We start from the raw sequence: 18741 nt of genomic DNA, 5'->3' as shown, positions 1-18741 counted from the left end.
TAACTCTGATCAAAGGCCAGGGAGAAAAGGTGCGTTTTAAGCAGCGGAGTAAAGGCTCTGGGCAGATATAATGTGAGGGGAGGCTGTTCCAGTGGTGCAGGCATGGCACTTTGTGTAGACCAGGTCAATGTTGTTATGCCAATTCCCTCCTGGTCATTGTGCTACCCTACTGTCAGTCTGGGGAGGGTGTACTGTAGACAATGTTGGTAAAGTCCACTTTCTACGTGAACTAGTTCAGTTCACAGTTCACACATTTAAAAATTAACTAGTTCAGTTCATAGTTCATAATTAAACATTTTGAACTAAAGTTTGTGGTTTCAAAAATGAACTAGTTTATACCTTTCGGTGTGTGTGTGTGCGCCAGTGCACCCGTCCCAAATCGGGCACACTTTTGAACGAAGTTATACTGTGATAGAGCGCCAAGAATTAACGCGTTCACAATTATGTTAATCTAGCGGAAATACAGTATGTTCCGTTCATGTTCGCCCAAAATATTAACGAGTTCATGAACGCGTTCAGGTACATCACTGGATGTAGACTACCACATGCCTCCTCCAATACATTTGGAGTCGCCATACTGTCTCCCCCAGATCCCCTCACTGCTGAACAGGCTCCAGGACTCATACCCCACCAGCTTCCTACCTGCAAACAATGCCAATTGTGTTTGTAGGGATGTTGGACCAAGCCAGAGGTACCGCTGCCGGGAATTGAACCGTGGTCTCTGTGGTGGTAGGCAAGTGCTTAGTCCTCTACACCAGGGGTTCCCAAAGTGTTGAGGCCGCGACCCGCGAAATAACGGTGTCAGAGAGCCGCGACCCCCACAATTATAGGGGTGGTATAAAAAAAGTAAAAAAAATTTTAAGTCAAATTCTTTTTATTAAAAAAAGTCATGTATGGTTGAAACATGCAAATGTTCAAACGCACACGCACTAATAAGCATTGGAGGCTTTTAACCAGGGCCGGACTGGGGAAATCATTCAGGCCAGGAAATATAGTACGAAATAATAGCCCCAGTCAGGCCACTTTTTAAGCGGGGGTCTGGGGGTCCCCCACCAGGATTCTTTTTGTTACAGAGACTTAATTTCCTGCATTCTGGGTGGGACTGGGGGTTCACCGGCCATTGAAAACATCACAGGCGCGTTTTCTTATTGGCCCAAGAGATGTATCCGTGAGTTTGAGGTCTGCATGGCAGGCCGCTATGAACTTGAAAATGGGGAACCTGATACAGTCATGACTAAACGTCTTCTCTGATCTGCATCCTCTTGACGGTTGTGTGTATTGGGCTGTGCTGTGCTGTACCCATTCTACAATCTGTTAAATAAAATGTTCATTAATTTATTCACTCACGTCATGGTCTCTCTGGGAGGAACCCGGCGTCTTCCCCTCATAAATTCCCCAGGCATATATAAAATCCCGTGTCAGTGTCCTTTTTCGGGGCCGGCTCCCTCCTGGTCGTCCCAGACAGTGGGGAAAAACGTTGTAGGGGCTCTTTCTTGTTAGAATTCGCCGCCACCGTTCTGTTTTTTTTACAAGCCTACACGCTGTTCATGAATCAGCGTTTGGTCTTACGGGACTGATATCAGCGCTGGCCCAGGCGTGTTTTAAAAAAATATTTGAAGCCGCCTTCGGGACCGGCGCGCCCTGGTTTGACCAACAACATAAAACGGCGTTTTTTATGCGGTCGGCCGGGAAGGAGATTTTTATCTCTACCGAGCCCTGTGATGTTTTTGATCGAAACGTGTACCTAACCCCCTCTCCTGTGGAGAGGAGCGGCAGCATGTAAGGGCACGGGACTCATCCTGGTCACGCCGGACCAGATCAGTTTAACCCGTTGCCCGCCGGGTCACAGATACGTTCTGATTGCCCCGAAGGGCCCTGAGCTTTTCCGGGGGGAAAATGCCAGGCCGGGCCGGACGCCACTGGGGTTGATATCATGAATGTTGTGTGTCATAAAAATGCCACTACGAGTTAAAATGGGGGACCCCGATGTAGACAAGACAAACGTCTTCCTCTAAAGAGGATCTACATCCTCTTAACAGTTGTGTGCATTGGTCCATACTATGTTGTACCTTTTTGCAAGAACTGTTTCCTTTCTCCATTAATTTCACCCCTCCCTCCCTGCTCGACCGGGGGGTGGGAGGGGGCTGTCGGGGGGGCTGTTATTATCAGTCAGCTCCTCTATGTATCCCTGTGTAGTGCCTGGTCCTCCAGGCACAGGCACAGGTCGGCCCTTGTTACCTGTTGGCCTGGGTTAACCCTTTTTTGAAACTGAAACGCCTTGAACTGCATTGTATAGCCTGTGTATACAATGAGCGAGGAGTGGGTTTTAAAATGGGTCGGCGCGACGTCCGGAGCGAGAGTTCTCCTCCACTCCAATCCACTCCAGGCCGTTCACAGTGGAAAGGGGGTCAATGTCAGACTTTGCAATCAAAAGTTAGGGGGCTAATAACCCTTGCCATAATTTCAGTGCGCCCCCTAACTTTTGATTGCAAGGTCTGACATTGACCCCCTTTTCAGGAGTTGACCTAGAGCCCACCAAGGTCATGCATATCAAATTTGGTCAATGTCAGACCTTGCAATACACTGTAAGGCACTGTAAGGCTACTGTCCTGCCTCACTTCCAGTGATGAAGCTAAGCTATGCTAACGGAGCGTCTATTCCCAAAGCTAAAATGCACGCACAGAGACAAAAAAGGTATGTATCTTCTTGTCTAACTCCAGGGAAGATGTTAAATAAGCTAATTTCCCAAAATGTTGGAGTTCCCCTTTAACACTGATGTATACATGTAGTACAATGCCAAAGCAACAGATGGCGATGTACAAACATGAAGGCCATTTTCAACCAATGAGAAGGGTGAACCTGTGATATCCTGTTCAGGCTTTGTCACTCACATCCTGTTAGAAAAAGTTTTGACATCATTGTTGTTGTCGTTAGCTTACATGCTAACGTTAATGGCAGCGACCATAGCAGTGTGGCTAGGCTAGCTATCATCGCTTAATAGAGCTAGTGAATGGATAAACAACGTTATTTAACATTGCAGAATGGGTACAATTACAATGCGGCTCAATACAAACAATTGTTAAGGGGCCCAGGGAGTGGAGACTGTTGTAGTTTGAGCTAATTTACACCATGCTTAAAAAAAATTATAATAATCTGCCGAGCGATGTGGCGCAGGGAGCGGGAAGCGCTCGATTCAAGGTGAGCGGTGAGCGACATGGGGGCGGGGTCAACATGAGCGATTAGCGGAGCGGACCAAGCTTTAAAGAGCGAAGAGCGGATTTCTCGCCCGCGCCGATCCGCTCACGTGGCCTGGTATACACGCAGTTGTGTTTCCCGTTTTTTTAATGGGTTAAGAAGCCCCTCTTTATAAAAAGACTGCGTCGGGCATTGGCTCCCGCCTACCAAGTGGTCTGACCTACCCGAACGTGAGGGATGTGTTTACAGAGCCTCCTCCTCCGGGAGTTTTTCAGAGCCTCTTCCTCAGGGGGTCTTCGCGGCGTGCCAGGCAGAGAAGGGCCTTCACTTGTTGTAGGCCCTGTCCGATACGGTGTAGAGGGTGGTATCACCAGTGAAACCCTGGAGAGGTCTCGATGCCACGGCCTCGTTGACCTCACCAGGCCCCTTTAGCGGGTACATTTGTCGGGCTCTTAAAGCTCTGCTCCGCTCTTGTATTCCAAAAGTGAGCAGAGCATGAACCAATACGCTACATAACCTAGTTATGTGAGTATTGGTGAGTGCTCTGCTCTTCACTCACTGAGGACCCCTATTGGTCTTCCGTTTTAACGGTGAAAGGCTAGGGAAAGAGCAGGAGTGCAGCCACACCCCTCGCTTATATTCGTGAGCGGATGTGGGCGTGGCCGGACAGGTGTAGGTGCATTGTTGCTGAAAGTTTTCTAAATCACAGAGAGTGATGGGGAATATTCCAAAAGTGAGCAGAGCACTCACCAATACTCACATAACTAGGGTTATAGGATAACCTTCGTTATGCGCTTGTGCCCGTGAGGAACTTGTTTCAGTTTCTTTTAACACTTTCCCGGCCACTTGGATGCGTCTAATATCACTCTAGACAACCAGCATATCAAAACAGACTTGCATAGTTCGTGAGGCTGTTTGTAGAGCTAAATCTATACTTTATAGTATTGCTATCTGTCCATTCTCATTGTCAATTGAGACCATAAACCGTCCCTTCAAAATGGCTTAAAGAAAAGAAAATGTCATCAATACGTTCTCATTTTATAGCGTCTTGAATATAAGCGTTATAAGGGATTTCGGCTAGGATATTTCCTGGAAGGCTGGATAAAGGGCTAATAGCTACTAACGTTATATCCAATGGCATTTCGGTTATACAGAAGCTACAGTTAAAACTCAAAGTGCATATGATCCGTACGATCCTCAACCAAGAATGCATGAAAGGGGGGGGGGGGGGGGGGGGGCGGGGGACGTTGTTTCTGATTATTGATTACCAAGATCGGCTGGTTGAGTATGATAACAAGGCCTGATCAGCGTGTAATTTACGGGAAAAATATCTTAATGTGAGCCGGTTGGGTCCCCCAGACCATTTCCCAGTTATCGATCGCCATCTGGTAGATCGATATGTCCATTGGCTGATGATATATTCCGTTACTGCATAGTGAAATCCGCGTCCCAAAAGGTATTCCAAACTACAGGCTAACACATCCAGAATCCAGCTACTGGAAACTATATTGAAAGTAAAAAAAATGAATGCACCATTCTGCCACAGGGCACACTGCATTATCGGGACAGCACCCCTAAGAGGATCTGGCCGGTAATGCACTTTCCAGAATTCGAAGAGGAGGGTAGATCTGCAGTGCCGCTCGGTGACATCGAGTAGGTTATTACAATGGAATAAAAGCCAAAACAACCTTGCCACGGTCCTCAACCGGTGGATTCGAAACACGGATTTATACGTGGTCGGGAGGGAATGTGCAGTTTCGAAGGACAAGATGTATAACGGACCATCTGCTGGGTCAGGTTAGTTAAAAAAATTATACAATTTGATCTGAATATAAAAATATGAGAAAAAAATAAACCGTGTAAACAATATAATTCACTCTGAATATAAAAATATGACGAAAATAAACAGTGTAAACAATATAATTAACTCTGAGAAAAGTAAATGGTGTGAACAAAGGTGCAGATGAGGGTCATATCCCTAGACAGGCATGTGACTCTAGATTAATTCTTTTTTATTCAGCTTTTAAATCATTTTGTAAAAGTAAATAAACTCGACTTCCGGTTTGACCCCGGAAGAACATGGCAGCCTAACTCACGAGCTCCCTGATATCGAAATGATAAAACATATATTGACAACACCAGGGTATTTATTTAATAGTGATGAAAGAAGGGGCTATCACAAGACGTAGGGCAAACACGATTACAACTGAAAAAGACGACGGAATGGCAGAGAATGACAATGCAACAGGAGAAAAAAATGGCGACGATGAATCTGAACGTGAAGCCACGATGATGAACATCTACAAGGAGCTCAAAGAGTTCAGAAAAGACAATGAGCGTCAGTTTCGGGAAATTAAAAATGAAATGAACAAGATGAACAACAGACTCGGTGAGGCGGAGGGGAGAATCGGAGAAAATGAAAATGTGCTCGATGCGGCAACGGTTTTAATCAAGAAACTAATGCAGAGGCAGGCTAGCGTGGAAGCTAAGCTACTCGACCAGGAGGGCAGAACAAGGAGGGAGAACCTACGGGTTTACGGTATCACAGAGGAGAAGGAGGGAAAAGACATGCACGGATTTCTAGACAACCTGTTAAGGACGCACTTGGCCTGCCTCATGACATGGACCTTTGTATCGAACGAGCACACCGGGCATTAGCCCCAAGGCCTAGCAACGGTCAATCGTGGTTAAGTTTGGGAGCTACAAAATAAAAGAAGAGATAATACGCCGGACGTGGCAGAAGAAAAACGTCTCATGTGACAATACACGCTTCTATGTCGACCATGATTTCCCCACTGAAATACTGAAGAAGCGTGGAGAATATGCCGAAGCCAAGAGAATAATGAAGGAGAAGAATCTCAAGTTCCAGACACCGTATCCTGCGAAGATGGGGGTATTTTATGAAGATGGCACCCGCCTATACCAGAACGCAGCGGAGGCGACGATGGATATGGCAAGACGTGGATATCAGATCACCGTGGTGAACCCTCCTGCCGACCCAGATCGAGAGGAGATACAGCGGCTGTCTACCTGGCAAACAGTGGGAAGACGGCGGGGTCCGGGAGGTGACATACAGGCGACGGAGAATGGAGGTCCCGCACAGCAGGGCAATGACCATCACGGGTACTGGGAGAAACTCCAGGGATTCAGACGGGGACAGTCGGAGACGAACATTTAAGATAACGGTCAAGACGCACATAAATACAGATAAGTCTCAGGAGCATCGTCGTAGAATAACGAACATTACAAAGTGCAAAAAAATTATAATAAAAATAGAGTGCACTAGGGGCGGCTAGGTGGTGTAGTGGGCAAGGCTGGGTTCGAGCCCAGCTCTCCACATTGCTATCAGCTTGGCTGGTTGTTCATACTAATACAATTGGCAGTATTAGGGGTCGGTTGGTGCGCCTGCGCAGCAGAATCAGGAAGCGACGGGGGCGGCGTGTCCCTCCCACGCAGACCCCCGCCGCTGAGAGATCGTGCTGTGCAGGTGAAAAGATGCGACAGCTGCTTCCTCGAGTACTGGAGGGGACACGTGATGTAAGGCTTCGTCCACATTGCAGCCGGCTTATTGGAGGCATGGCCTAACAGCGTTCGAGACAGGGGAGGCTAGAATTGGACGATACGAAATTGGGATGGGAGAAACATTTTTAATGGGAGAAAAAGTAGATAAAAAATATCCTTGATAGATAATATGGGAGGGCGAAATGAACCATAATGCAATATGGTTATGACATAGAAGTTGCAACGTACCAATATATATATCTAGGATATATACAAATGTTAATTGTTGGATGAGAAACATCACCATCTTGATAAGTTCAGTTAAGTTGATCACACTGTGTATAGCTTACAGTGTGAACCATACGTTACATTAGGGTTTACAAAATAGTAGGGGCATAGTTTTAGGCAACCTACCTTGTGTTTAATGCACTCCTCTGATAGACGAGGGGGACCAAAGTGCACGGGTGAGTATTGATCTCACCTTTTGTGCAATTGTTCTATCTGGGGTCTTATTGAACGTAGCTTGGGTAAGTGTGGGGGGGGGAAATGTATTTATGTTTTTATATGTTCTTTATTATTTCGATATGTACTATATTGTTGTATGTATATCATCACAATCTCAGGTCCTGGAAATAAGGGGTATAACGCCCCGGGCATAGAAGCATTAGATGCTGGATTGCACAGAAGAGATACATTACAAGGGCTATGGGGCTGATTAAAATAGTATCATGGAATATAGACGAATGTCATCACCCCATGAGAAAAATACTGACATTCTTGAAACAAAAAAAGACGGATATTGCACTAATCCAAGAGTCACACCTGAATGAGGAGGAATCGGCCAAACTTAAGAGGGACTGGGTGGGACAAATATTTTATAGTACATTATCTTCTAGGAAGAGGGGGTGGCAATATTAGTGAGAAAAAACATAGACTTTAAGGTACACAATAGTTTCTCACATGATGAGGGGAGATGGGTTATATTGGATGCAGATTTGGAGGGACAGAGAACTACATTAGCTAATATCTATGCACCCAACATAACGTCCTCAGACTTTTTCCATGAAGTGTGTGAGGTGATTAGGAAAATAGGGAATAGCAACGTAATCATAGGGGGGACTTCAACCTAGTTGGAGACACCTTGCTAGATAAGTCATCTCAACCCAGGAACACTGACAATACAGGGAGATTGGTCAGTGTATTGGTAGATGAACTGGGCCTAGTGGATATTTGGAGGGTCTTGAACCCACAGGAAAGAGACTACACGTTTTACTCTCACCCACATCCTTCATACTCTAGAATAGACTATTTCCTGATCTCTAGCACACTGGTGGAACAAATAGCAGATAGTAGGATAGGGAACATTGTAATATCTGATCATGCTCCAGTTGAATTGATAATCACATCCGTAGAGGAAGGGCAGCGGTCCTTGAGATGGTGCTTCAACAACCTAATGCTGAATGACGAGGTATCATGTGCATACATTAGAACTATATTTAAGGAATTCTGGGAACTTAATAAGGGATCAATAGCTGATAGTGGCATAATGTGGGACACATGTAAAGCATACATGAGAGGACGACTCATACAATACAGTGCAATACTAAAAAAGGCAGAGAAACAGAAAATGACAGCATTAGATAAAGAAATTAAAGCACTCTCGAAAGAGCACAGCCAAAGACCAGACCCAGAAACATGGAGGAAACTGAACAAATCCAAATATGAGTTGAACAACATATACCAAAAAAAGGCTGAGTTTGCTTTATTTAGGACCAACCAAAGATATTACGAACAAGGGGAGAGAGCGGGTAAAATACTAGCGAATCGGGTTAAACAAATGCAAAATCAAAATATTATATCCTCAATTCATAATAAAGACGACGAAATTATTACAGACAAAAAGAAAATTAACAATGTTTTCAGGTGCTTCTACCAGGATTTGTATACCCCACAGGCGGCCGTGGATGAGGTAAAAATGGATGCGTTATTCACCAAGATTTAGTTACCATTGTTATCGAAACAACAAGTGAAGTCAATGGAGGGGGATGTCTCGATAGAAGAAATACACGAGGCAATCAGTAGCCTTAAATTAGGTAAAGCACCAGGAGACGATGGGTTTATTCCCGATTTCTACAAACAATTCAGTGATATAATTTCTCCAAGATTATTAAAAGTATATCAAGACTCGCTATTAAAAAGGAGCTTGCCCACTAGCTTGAGGTCGGCCACTATTACGTTACTACAGAAAAAGGGCAAAGTAATTTAGAAGAAAAAGTATTAGCAAAAATACTAGCAAATAGAATAGAGGATGTACTACCAAGTTTGTTTCATGACCAAGTGGGTTTCGTGAAAGGGAGAAATTCGGCTGATAATATTCACAGACTCCTACACATAATGTGGAAGGTTAGGAATGATGTAGAGCCTACAGTGGCCTTCTCATTAGACGCCGAAAAGGCTTTTGATAAAGTGGAGTTTGCGTTTTTGTTTCACACGCTAGAGCGTTTCGGATTCGGACCATCGTTTGTTGGATGGGTAAAACTGTTATACACAAATCCGATGACCTCTGTCCTGACTAACGGGATCATATCCTCGCCCTTCAACCTAGGACGGGGGACGAGGCAGGGCTCTCCGCTTTCTCCCCAAATGTTCGCGCTTTTCCTCGAACCACTTGCCATCACACTAAGAACAAGTCAAGGGCAAAGGGGTAATGGCGGGACAGGTGGAACATAAACTATTTTTATATGCAGATGATATTTTATTGGTATCCAGCAATCCCCAAACAGCAGCTGGGGTCATCGGAACAGTTATCGAGTCCTTCTCAGAAATATCTGGATACACAATCAACTGGAGCAAATCAGAAGCAATGCCTCTCTCTAAATGCTGCCCCTCTGATATCAGGAGGGGATGGCAGTTCAGGTGAATGCCGTCAGGGTTGATATATTTAGGAATAAAGCTGATCCCAGGTCTGAAAGAGATAGTACAAGCTAATATTGCCCCTATAATCGAACATGTTAGTGCTTTAACCCAGAATTGGGCCAAGATGAATATGTCCCTTCTTGGTAAGATAAACTTGGTAAAAATGATATTGGCTCCAAAATTAAATTATATCCTATATATGCTTCCACTAACCCTCCCAACTCAGTTACTCAAACAATACGACAAGGTAATTAATATATATTTGTGGGGGGGCAAAAGGCCGCTATTCGGTCGGGCCAAAATGTATGCAGCTAAAAAAGTTGGCGGCTTATCCCTGCCTAAACTAGACTGGTATCACTATGCGTTCTCACTCTCCCAGCTCTCCAAAATGAACCACTCGGCTGAAGAAGCACCTGCTTGGGTCAAGGTGGAGGAGGAAATGGTATATCCCTCATCTCTGGAATCCTTCCTGACACAATCAGACAGACCTGTACCTTTTAAGAACCCTCTCCTGGGCCCTCATTTATCAACGTGACGTACGCACAGATATGTGCGTAACCCGTGCGTACGATCATTTCTAAGCAAAGTGTGGGATTTATCAATTTGAACTTGTGCTTGACTTTGTGCGTATATTTAAGCACAGGTCGGACCATGCGTAGTTGGCGCCCGGTGGTAGAATATTTTTACAACGCGGAAATAAGCACTGACTGCGCTCCACGTAACTCAACTCGTTATTATTTTGCGCATATATTGCAGAAATACGGGAACGTTTTGATTATATTTAAAAGGCTTTGCCATTGTTAAACGTAATAAGTGGAACCCCGAAGCTGTAAGCAAAATACAAGTCATATGAACACCCACGATATAAACGCATTGCAACGAGAACAGACAGAGGTTATTTGTTGAGTGTATGTGTATACAAAACCCTTGCAATAAATGTGTCTTAAATGAATGAAAAGCATACATGCTCTGGACACAGAGCATATATTGTGTGGGTGATATCATGACTTGTATTCTGTGTCAAAGCCTAAATCAAAACGTCCCCGTATTTCTGCAATCTATGTGCAAAATAATAACGAGTTGAGTTCTAACAAAGAACGTTTTACATGCTGGTAGGCTGATAGAGTAAACTATGATATGAATATGAATATGATATGATATTAAGGTATACTGGTCCGTCCGCGAGGATATCGAGGACTCGAGTTGGGGGACCCTGATGTAAACAAAACAAAAGTCTTTCTCTGGTCTGCATCCCCTTAACAATTGTGTGTATTGAGCCGTACTGTATTGTACCCATTCTGCAATCTGTTAAATAAAGTTTTCATTCATTCATTCAGCCATTAAATGCAATTTGATAATATAGGCTAAAGCGACGGCCTATAGCCTATACATATTATTTAATATTTTCATAAGCTGTAACGTTCGGGAGACTCATCATCCTAAGGATAGTAACCCACTGTCTACCTGGGTCACTCCTGTTGTTATGGGTTCACCTTGTATGTCACCACTGATTGCTGTCATCACTAATTGTCTGTCACACCTGGGTGCTGTCATTGGTTGTCAGACTTCTGTCACTCATTGATAGCGTGGAATGTTGAGTATGTGACCTATTTAACATTTGCTCTATTCCTTGTTCTTTGCTAGAGCTTCACCTAATCCTACGGACGTACCTACAGCTGGACAAGCACAGACATATTGTCTTCTCCCTGTTTATAGTATATGCTTTTCCCTGTTAATAAACAGTACAGCTGTTTTGGAATAGTAAAACATTCTCCGTCTCGTTCTTCTTCTCGACAACTTGGAAGTCACTTACCCGTTCGTAACAGAAGCTCTAGCCATCATGACTTCCAACGAGGAGATACGGGACGAGATGGTGAGCCTACGGGACCAGCTCAGGATCATCATGGAGCGGCAGATGGCAGTCGGTGTCGAGCTGGGTCGACTGGGAGATGTTTCCCTGGCTTCTCAGGAGACGGCGGAGACAGCGTTGGCGGCGGTGAACCAGGCCCGCTCTGCGGCCGCTGGGACGACATCAACGAGGATATCCGCAGCCGGAGCATCATCGATCGGCGGGGAAGGCGAGCGGGGGTATCCGGTAGATCGGGAGGACTACCGAGAGCCACGCCTGCCGGCGCCGGAGCGCTATGGAGGGGCTCCAACCGGCTGCCGTGAGTTTATCGCCCAGTGCTCTCTCATTTTTCAACTGCAGCCGCGTACTTTCCCCAGTGATGTGGCTCGGGTAGCCTATATTATAACTCTCCTCACGGATCGTGCTCCCTCTTGGGCCACAGCGGAGTGGGAGAGTGGGTCTGTGGTCTGCCGCGACGCGGATGCCTTCACCCTGGAGTTACGTCGTGTAATCGATACCTCCAGGGTGATTTCCATTTACGAGGCCGGCAGTCGACTTATGTCCTGCCGGCAGGGCATTCGCGCCGTAGCAGACTACGCCATTGATTTCCGTATTGTGGCTCGAGAGGCGGACTGGCATGAGGCTCCCTGCTGTGTCAATTTTTTGCATGGTCTCTCCACTCGCATGCAGGACGAGCTGGCTACGCGGGAGATACCCGAACGCCTGGATCTGTTGATTAACATGGCCATTCGGTTGGATAATCGTCACCGGGAGAGGGGACGCGAGAGGGAGGCTTCGTCACAGGTACTCTTCCGTTCCTCTCCTAGTGTCGATCGGCCAGCATACCAGCCAATGAGAGAGCACCGGGGCGATGACGAGCCCATGCAGCTGGGAGCGTTGAACCTCTCTGAAGCGGAGAAGCAGAGGCGGGTCAACGAGAAGCGCTGTTTTCATTGTGGTCGCACGGGGCATCGCTTCGCCGCCTGTCGTGGCTCGGGAAACGCAGGAGCCCACTAGGCCTGGGGAAGGTGCTAGCAGGTGGGCATGTCTCTCCGGTCATAAACGTTCACGAGTCACGTACTTTTTTTGATGTCACTGTCAGGTGGGGGGATTCTTCTGAAACGGCCAAGGCTTTAGTGGATTCGGGGGCTGCGGGCAACTTGATTCATGTGGGGGTGGCTCTAGAATGGGGGGTTCCTTTAGAAACACTAGAGGTGCCCATCCCTGTCCGTTCGCTGGACGGCCGACCGCTTGGTTGTGGATTTATTACCCAGCGCACCGGGAAACTGTGGGTTCGGGTGGCGGGTAGCGAGGGGGAATATTTGAATTTTTTTGTTGTTATGTCTCCTCATTCCGACATTGTTTTAGGCCACCCCTGGCTTGTGCTGCATAATCCTCTTATTAATTGGGCTACGGGTGAACTCTCCATGGGAAGCGGCGTCAGCGCTGACGCTGGCGTGAGTTCATCCGTCCCTCCCCCCCTCCCTCTTTTGTCTCTCTCCAGGTTGACGGTGGACGTTGCAGATTCTTTATTATCACCCAACCCCGATTTGGCAGGTGTTCCTGCGGTCTATTGTGACCTGGCGGACGTTTTTAGTAAAACGCGTGCTAAAGCACTACCGCCTCATAGACCTTACGACTGCACCATTGATCTTCTACCCGGCGCTTCTCCGCCCCGGGGACGGATGTTCTCTCTCTCCCGCCCTGAGACAGTGTCCATGAACACTTACATTCGAGAGGCATTGTCCGCGGGGCATATCCGACCGTCCACATCCCCTGCAGGCGCTGGCTTCTTTTTTGTGGCTAAAAAAGATGGTGATCAGCGGCCGTGCATAGATTATAGGGGGTTGAATGACGTTTCCATCAAGAACCGTTATCCTTTACCGCTCATGGACACCGCCTTTGAGTGCTTACAGGGGGCACAGGTCTTTTCTAAACTTGACTTACGTAATGCATACAACTTGGTCAGGATTAGAGAAGGGGGCGAGTGGAAAACTGCATTTAATACTCCTAATGGGCATTATGAGTATTTAGTCATGCCTTTTGGTTTAGCTAATGCTCCAGCAGTTTTCCAAGCCCTGGTCAACGACGTGCTGCGGGATCTAATTGGGGTGTCAGTGTTTGTATATTTGGATGACATCCTTATTTTTTCTCGCGATATGGTGCAACACCAACTGCACGTTCGTGAGGTGCTTCAACGTCTCCTTAAGCATCAACTGTTTGTTAAGGCTGAGAAGTGTGTGTTTCACACTGACACCGTTTCCTTCCTGGGCTTTGTGTTGACGAAGGGCGATCTTCGCATGGATCCAGCCAAGGTGAGTGCAGTCTTGGATTGGCCACAGCCTTCGTCGCTCAAGGAGTTACAACGGTTTTTGGGCTTTGCAAATTTTTACAGGCGCTTTATTCGCAATTTTAGCGCCTTAGTCAATCCATTAACAGCTCTCACTATGTCCTCTCTCCCTGGCTTTGAATGGTCGCCTAGGGCAGAGTCGGCCTTCTGCGACCTCAAACGTCGATTTACCTCCGCCCCTGTACTGATCCGTCACGACACAGAGGCTCCGTTCATTGTGGAGGTGGATGCCTCTGACACCGCGGTGGGGGGGGTAATCTCGCAGAGATGTTTAAAGGATGGTAAGGTGCATCCTTGTGCCTTCTTTTCGCGCCGGCTGTCTCTGGCCGAGCGTAACTACGACGTGGGTAATCGGGAGTTATTGGCAATCAAATTGGCATTGGAGGAATGGAGACATTGGTTAGAGGGGGCGGCACATCCTTTCATTGTTTGGACTGACCATAAGAACTTGGGTTACATCCAAGGGGCTAAACGCCTTAACGCTCGCCAGGCCAGGTGGGCGTTATTCTTCACTCGATTTCGATTTACCATCTCCTATCGACCCGGTTCCAAGAACGTCAAGCCTGACGCCCTGTCACGTCAGTTTGATCTTCCGGGTCGAGAGGAGAAGCCCCACCCTATTATTCCACAGGCCTTGATTTTGGCACCCGTGTCATGGGGCATAGATAGGGTGGTGAGGTCGGCTCAGGCACGGGAGCCCGATCCCGGTGGGGGTCCTCCGGGTCGGATGTATGTGCCCAAGGCGGCACGCTCACGCCTGCTGCAGTGGGCGCATACATCCTCTCTCACCGGCCACCCTGGGGCCACCAGAACCCTGGAGTTTATCCGTAGGAGGTTTTGGTGGCCGACAGAGGGGGGGGATACACGCTCCTTTGTGGCGGCCTGTCCGGTGTGCGCGCGCAGTAAGACCTCTCGCCGTGCGCCGGCGGGTCTCCTCCGACCGCTTCCTATTCCCAAGCGTCCCTGGTCGCACATATCCCTGGATTTTATTTCCGGTCTTCCCTTATCGGATGGGTTCACTGCCATCCTGGTGGTGGTGGACCGGTTCTCCAAGGCGGCCCACTTCATTCCCCTCCCCAAGCTCCCCTCGGCTCGGGAGACGGCTGACCTTGTGGTGCAGCACGTCTTTCGGGTTCATGGGCTTCCAGTGGATATTGTGTCCGACCGGGGTCCTCAGTTCGCCTCCAGGTTCTGGAAGGCGTTCGCCGCCGGTCTGGGCGCCTCCGTCAGCCTGTCGTCTGGGTTCCATCCGCAGACGAACGGGCAGACGGAGCGTGTCAACCAGGACCTGGAGGGTGTTCTGAGGTGCTACGTTGCTGGGTGTCCGGCGACGTGGAGTAGGAGGTTGGCCTGGGCTGAGTATGCGCATAATACCCTCCTCTCCTCCTCTACTGGTATGTCTCCCTTTCAGTGTCAATATGGTTTTCAACCTCCTCTGTTTCCCGAACAGGAGCAGGAGGTGGAGGTGCCGTCGGCCCAGGCACATGTGGCTCGCTGTCGCAGGACGTGGAGCAGAGTGCGGACGGCGCTGCAGAAGGCCTCGGTTAAGGCTCAGCGGCAAGCTAACCGCAAGAGTCGTCCGGCTCCGGTTTTCCGTCCGGGACAGCGGGTTTGGCTTTCCACTCGTGATCTCCCTCTCCGGGTGGAGTCCAGGAAGCTGGCTCCTCGCTTTATAGGGCCCTTTAAAGTGGTGCGTCGGGTGAATCCTATGGCTTACAGGCTACGCCTTCCGGCCTCTATGAGGGTCCATCCGACGTTTCATGTGTCCCTGTTGAAGCCATTCCTCTCATCGCCCTTGTCCCCGCCACTCCCTGCGGTTCCTCCGCCCCGCATTATTGACGGTCAGCCTGTCTATACGGTGCGGAGAATCCTGAGTTGTAGGCGGAGGGGTAGGGGGTTTCAGTTCTTGGTGGTTCTACAGTGTACATAGTCAAGGATCTTCAGTCACAGTGCTCAGGTATTCTGCCACTGTGTACTCTCTGTTTAGGGCCAAATAGCATTTCAATTTCTTTCCAATGTGTCTCTCTCTCTCTCTCTTTGGATTTAAGTGTTGATCTTTGTCCTTTTGGATCTCTCATACATGCTCTCTCTCTAACACACACACACACGACAAACACACATGCTCTCGCTCTCTCTCTTTCTAACACACACAGTCTGCCTATGGCGGCCTTTCTCGATGGCTAGGCTGTGCTCGCTGAGTCTGTACCTAGTCAAGGATCTTCAGTCACAGTGCTCAGGTATTCTGCCACTGTGTACTCTCTGTTTAGGGCCAAATAGCATTTCAATTTCTTTCCAATGTGTCTCTCTCTCTCTCTCTCTGTACACTGTATATTGACTGTAGAACGGGAGCTCTCTCTCGCTCTCTCTCTTGCTATATGTTGACTGTATCATGCCCCGCCTCGGGCAGCACTATTATTTAAGAATATGTTGACTGTATGAAAAAAAAAATATATATATATAATTTTTTTTTTAACCTTAGCCTCGCGTTTAAATCTCGCACAGGGCCTCGCATTTCTCCCAGGCGGCCCTGGGTACGAGACACACACAAAATGTAGGGTCACAGTCACGTATCTGACACACATATGAGACATACACACATACATACGGGAGACACGTACCCACATACACATATCTGAGACACACATTCATACACGTTCTCACACACACTTACATATATCTGAGACGCATCCTCTCACATGCACTATGGAGAAAGATGGCATCCCGATAGAGATGCAGCACATACTTGCATCGCTGGTAGAATCGGACTACATGTAACGTATATGCACAATATATAGTAATGTTTTTTGTTTTTTTGTAAGTACTTTTTTAATTTCCATGTCTGTTTTTGATATGTCTGTATAAGTCTTTTCTATGTTTTATATGTCAATACGAAAAAGAAAAAGACAAATCTTGGATTTTGCATATTATGCTGTTGAAAGATGTCTCTTGAATATTTGTAAGATTTGTGCAAAAATATATAAAAAAAAAAAAAAAAAAGTAAATAAACTCACAACACACTGAAGCCAGTAAATAATGAACCCCCTGCCTGCTCTGTAGGAGTCAAGTATATGAATAGCACTGACACCACCACCCACTCCCTCTTCCTGTCTCTTCGTGAAATCATTGGCAGCTCTGTGTGAATATTGACTGAAAGAAGGAGCTCCAAACTTCAACTCGCCAGTCTTTCTAATCAGAAAACAGCAAGGCCTTCTGTTGTCAAATAAAAGCCCCCTCCAAATGTTTCTAAGTGGAGGAGAGAAGAGGAAGAAGAGGAAGGAGAGCAACAACAACAATAAGAAAGATTTTTTGGACTTTATGGTGTTTTTGTTTTGTTCTTGACTTATTGTGATGTTTCTTCTTGACTTGTTTAAAGAAGACGTGTGCGGCCCATGGGGACATTAACATGTGTTGTCGGGCCTTACAAATAAATTTGATTTGATTTGATTTAACAGACCCCAGGTTGCGTGTGAGGCAAAACTAGTGAGCTGTCAAGCCAAAAAACTCTGATAGAATCGCATACGCTTTACTGTTTCTTGTCTGCTCCAGCTGTTTCTTGTCTGCTCCAGCTTAGCCAAGTGGCTGCATATTTGTATTCCAAAAAAAGAAAAATACCCTGCGCTCTGTGTGCAAAGAAACGATCACGTCTCGTCATACACTCCAAATACAACTCCCGTTTTTCAAAAAACAACATGGCTTTTGAGGTGATTAAATCACTGCGCCCAGGCAGCAGTGGTTCGACAAAAAAATATTCTGAGTATATATCTCCTTAGAAAAACGAAGATGTCAGAAAAAAAAAGATTCTCCATGTGGTAAATACAGGTCACAACATGTTTACAGGAAAGTTTTGGAGTTGTATTTGGAGTGTATTTTGTGACTGTTGGTAACTAGACTACACTGGCACACCTACTTCCAGTGAATGACACTAAGCTAGGCTAACAGTGCGGCTGCTCCCCAAGCCTAGTGCACAGAGAAGAAAAGGGTATCTGCTTGTCTAAGGGTAGATGGCAAATAAGCTGGTGTGTTCCTATAGGGCTACCGACGGAATTACGTCGGTACTACAGAGTATCGATTCACGTTAGATCAATCCGTGCCACATTTCTGTACCTAAGACCCGCCCAGTTAGAAAATAATCAGAATTCCAGTAGCGGCTGGCCACTAGGGGCGCTCAGGCGCCGCCCCCTTGGTTAACCCTGGTTAAAAGAGAGAAGAATAAGATATTTTTTTGTTTCTGTTTTATAGCCCTATAAATAATATAAACATGTTTAAAATGAATAATATTTACTCATTTTAAGTATGTTTGTGTTTCCAATGCACAATATAATGTTAATATATCAAATATAAATAATTGTTTCCATGAACAGGAAGTGACTGTCTTATAGAGAATACGTTCCGTCGCCGCATTTCTCTCGGCCGCATTTCTCTCGGGCTAGACGCAATAGCGCTTACAATGGGCGTGCACGCCGTGCACTGGTTTCATCGCTGTATCCGTCGCAGCCAATCAGTGCGTAATGCGCTGTGCGTTGAAATATGATGTATTATGATGGAAGTCGGGCGCTTTTCCAAGCGATCTATTATAATTTAAGCAGAGAGAGAGTGGAGTTTCTTTTGGATTGAAAATAAGTGGATTATGGCTTGTTCAATATCGTCTATGTTTGAATGAATGAAAACTTTATTTAACAGATTTCAGAATGGGTACAATACAGTACAGCTCAATACACACAATTGTTAAGGGGATGCAGACCAGAGAAAGACGTTTGTCTTGTTTACATCAGGGTCCCCCGTTTTCGATTCATATCGATAGTTTAATAGCTAGCCTTGGCTCGTTTAACAATATGCAAAATATGTGTACAGCCCTGTACTCATACTGAAGTTATTCTTGGTATATAATACTACACATACTAGGTCTGATTGTGTAACGAATCGATTCCAC

At 46.6% G+C, this 18741-nt stretch overlaps 1 protein-coding gene across 1 annotated transcript in view; it reads right to left on the bottom strand.

The window, feature by feature from the left end:
- LOC311223493 (neural-cadherin) overlaps nt 1-18741 on the bottom strand; it is a gene marked incomplete at both ends in the record, with an annotated part of 1556546 nt that overhangs the window by 561029 nt on the left and 976776 nt on the right.

This window comes from Notolepis coatsorum (genome assembly GCF_963971535.1).
Source record: "Notolepis coatsorum genome assembly, chromosome: 2".
NCBI classification, from domain to species: Eukaryota; Metazoa; Chordata; class Actinopteri; order Aulopiformes; family Paralepididae; genus Notolepis; species Notolepis coatsorum.
The sequence above is the reverse complement of the archived record's forward strand: the minus strand, read 5'-3'. Positions and strand labels throughout refer to the sequence as shown.